Source organism: Sander vitreus, chromosome 1, assembly GCF_031162955.1.
Source record: "Sander vitreus isolate 19-12246 chromosome 1, sanVit1, whole genome shotgun sequence".
In the NCBI taxonomy this organism is placed as follows: domain Eukaryota; kingdom Metazoa; phylum Chordata; class Actinopteri; order Perciformes; family Percidae; genus Sander; species Sander vitreus.
This window is the reverse complement of record NC_135855.1, coordinates 36,613,624-36,617,916: the sequence shown is the minus strand read 5'-3', so window position 1 is coordinate 36,617,916 and position 4,293 is coordinate 36,613,624.

Below are 4,293 nucleotides of genomic sequence, written 5' to 3'. Positions count from 1 at the left end.
GTGGTCTTGACTCCAAAACAGGAAGTTATGCCAGATGCATGGCTATTCCTCCTCGATAAGTGCAGCTCCGTTATGTGGCGAGAAGACTCCGCTGGCAGGGAGGAGACACACACCCGTACACAGAGTGTGTTTCATTTTTTACAGCGGGCAGCTTCAACCTGCAGAAGGACTGAAAACAGAAAGCAGTTTAAAAAAAAAATTAAAAAATTAAAAAAATCACATCATCATGAACATGTGCATTTGATATGCCCTCTCTGCTTGCATAGCTGCAGAGGCAGAGCTACTGAGGGGAAGTGCGTGTGATGGGGGATGCAGACAGCCACCTGTTACTATGGCTACATAATCACACAGGCTTTGGCTTATCACAAAACAGGAGTGCATTGAAGACACATTAAACATATTAAAACGGGAAGAAAAAACCCGGACTTGCTTCACAATGAAGCAATTAAATCCGAAATTGCCTCCGATTATATTTAGCGTGAGCGCATGCATGGATCTGATGAAATGCGCGCGTGCAGTAAATGAAACATTAATTAACCCTACCCGTTGTGCATTAAGATGTCCATGTTAATAAAAAGCACCAAATCTGTGACTTAAAAAAAGGGCGTGTTGAGGTCTAATTGCAGAGTAATTGAGGCCAGCGCGGATTATCATGTAACAAACCATTAATCTATATTCCTTCACCATCCAATAAAAGAATAACAAAGACACAATAAAATCCAGAAAGCAGCTGTGTGCAGTGCGTGGTGGTGCGGGTCTTACCTGTAGCGCCGGCTGCGGACAGTCCCTCCAGCTGCGCGTAACGGGCGCAGAGATGCTGACACCGGGTTTTGGGGAGCTACAAGGACGCAGCGCATGTCAGGGCTTGAACGAAGCTCAGCATAATGCTGCTAAGAGGATTAGAAACCGAACACCTCTCATCTTCCCTTTCACACATAACGCTGTATCAATACGCCAACATTCAAAGTGTTGTGCTGGTCGCAGCTGCCAATTTGAGGAGAAACCTCTGCGGCGGCGGCGGCTGTGAGCGCGGTGCCTGTTGAATGTAGAATAATTAGATTCTCAGAGGCTGACAGGAGGAGTTTGGCCGTTGTTTTGGGTGTGGTCAGGTGTAGCCTCATTTTAGGAGCGTGGGGAACTGATTTTATTTGTCTATTTAAAGAGAAGAAGGTTTTAAAGGTTTAGAAAAACATATTTGCTTTGCAGTGAGGATTCACAGCATTTTAAAATGGACAGTTTCACATGTTCACATATGAACAAATTGTGCCCAAACATTTTTTGTCGTTACATGCTGTGACATATTTAATGTACTAAACGTACTTACAAATTCCAGGTGCAGTTTTTAAATTGTACGACAGTTTGGTGACTTAGTTCAGAGTTAGTAAAGAATATTTGGACTGTAATTCGAGTAGACTTAAGTAAAGATGGATCAATGAGAAATGAAGGTAAGTGTGACCAAATTATTTTTTCACTTTCATTTACAAAAGTTTTTATTTTTTTATTTATTTTTAAATTAAACATTGTACGTCCAGTCCAGTCCCTGCTCACTCCCAGGTGTGTTCACTCGTTCTGGTTGATTAGAAACGCTGGGGACTACATGAGGTCACCATACAGTCCAAATAAGGATGATAAAGGCTTAAGTTGTGTACACTTGATGTTCACGTGCTATTATTGCTTACCTGATTCTCTGTATACTGCATTTTGTCAATAAAAATAAATAAATAAAATAAAATAAAAACAAAGGTTTAAGTTGTCCCGCCCTAACAGATATAACAAAGAGAGTGAGGGAGATGTCAATCAAACAGTCTTCAAAACAGAAAAGTCCAATCAGGCAAAGTGAAAACACCTGTGTGGTGGCTTAAAGAGTGGCAGGGGGCCTTTCCAGAATCATCATTACACTGATTATAGTCAAAGAATTTCTAATAAGGGAAGAAGTTCCACTCTCTCGTTACTTCCGGCTTCTGAACTGGTTGCAGTTCCACCAGAGTTCCGTATAGGGGGCGCTCACAGGCCAGTGCAGAATGAATGGGACTCTATGGAGCTATACCCCTCAAAATCCATTTTTCTCAGGATATCATTTTTTTGTCTAGTAATTTGAATGTTGCATTCAAAAGGGGAGGCTAAGAAAATACACACTGCTGGGTGTTAGATTTTTTTTAAAGTGGCTTTTTTGTTCTAAAAAGCCTTTTAAAATGTCAATGACGTCATACACATATACGGCCAGAGATACTGCTTTACGGCAAGCTCTGAGTCGCTTCCTTTGTTCTCTCGAAGCATCGACAACACAGCTGACAGGTTAGACTCTCCCTGTTAATACACGTTGAGAGGTTTGCTAATGTTTTAAAGACCACGCCGAAATGTTCACTCTGACATTCTGGTTCCGCTTCGTTTGCCATCAAGCGGGATCTCTGGTCGTAATCAGTCCTTCACTGACCAATCAGCATTCACGACTCAACCTCTAAGAAATCAAAAGGACACAAGTACTCGTTCATTCAACTTTTGACCTATAATCCATGTTGAACTTGCAAAAACTACAATCAAATCTGAGATTTCTCAACGACAATCAGGCGAAAGAGGCACATTTAGCCGTCTAGCTCCATAGAATCCCATTCATTTAGCACTGGACCGCGATCACCCCCAGTGGAACTCTGGTGGAACTGCAACCGAATTCGGTACAATGGGGCTGAATAAGGAGTGGAACGGATTTCCGTAGAGCGGCTTTGTTATAGTCTAAATCCTCAACGTTCCATTTCCAGGATAGCTCCGAGATTTAGGCTGGATATTACGTTGCCTTGGGCTTCCTTTGTGTTGGCGTCGATTTCTGAGGACTATGGTTAACTGCTCCTCAGATCTCTGCAGGTTAAATCCAGACAGCTAGCTAGACTATCTGTCCAATCGGAGTTTTCTGTTGCACGACTAAAACAACTTTTGGACTACACGTTCCACCAAAACAAGTTCCTTCCAGAGGCTATTTTGCAGAGGCGCCATTGCTCTGTATGGGGCTTAGCACCACCCAAGACGATTGTGATTGGTTTAAAGAAATGCCAATAAACCAGAGCACGTTTTTCTCCTCTCCTGGAATGCTGTGTGGACTAACCAGACCCTCCTCAGCAGTGCCGCGGTGGAGGAAGGTCTGGCAAAGCAAGACTACACTGATTATAAATTCAATGAACTGTTAAAAGAATATCAATTTAAAAAAAACTAGTCCTGGAAAAATATTTGTTCAATACATTTTCCTTAACTTTTAACACTTTTTTTCTTAAATGGATAGTTCTGATCTTTTGAAGTGGTGTTGTACGAGGTAATTATCCATAGTCAGTGTTTTAGCTACAGTAGATGGCAGTCGGCACGCTCCCAGTTAGGAGAAGCAGGCAGGAGTACCGACATGGAAGCTAAGCAAAAAAAACAAAACAAGGGCTGTCAGCATTAACGCGATTAAGGCCCGAGCATAACGCGCTAATTCTTTTTAATTGCATTAATCGAATGCCGCCATTTATTAATTTATTTTAAACTTCACTCGGCTTCGCGTTGTGCCTAACGGGCTACTATTTTGACCCTTTGCAGCACCGTTACTTATCATCAAGCTGCGATACTTCCTCTTAACACATCCTGCTGCTGCAGGCTGCAGGTATGATGGAGAGAGACAGCAGTAGTAACTCTGAATGGAGCTTTTTATTTTCCAAAAGTCCCGGACGGCTCAGTAGACAAGTCGAAAGCCATATGCACATTGTGTAAAGCTGAATTAAAATATCACCGAAGCATGTCAAGCTTGAGCTACCACCTACGAGCTAAGCATAGTGCAGTTAACGTGACTCAGGTTGATGCTAGCAGGCTCAGGCAAAGCACCACCCAGAGTGCTACTTGCCGACCTGCGGATGAAACCAAATCCAAAATAAATACTACAGCTCTTGCAAAATGGGTGGCAACTAACTGCAGACCTGTCAGCATCGTAGAGGACTCGGGTCTTAAAGACTACGGTTGGCATGTTCTGACCCATCTTATACATTGCCGTTGAGGGGGACAGCAGTTTCACGTACGCACACACAGCCTGTACGACACGGAGAAAGCAGCCCAACTGGAAAGTGATGCAAACGCTGTCTCATTAACCGGTGATCACTGGACGTCAGTGAGGAATCAACATTATTTAGGCGTTATTGCACACTATATCGACTCTAGATTCAAATGTGTGACTAGATTCACAGATTTTCTTTTGTTTACAGTAAATAAATAATAAACAAATACAAATCTTAAAATCATGTTCATAAAGTCACTTTCTTTGCATTAATTTGATTC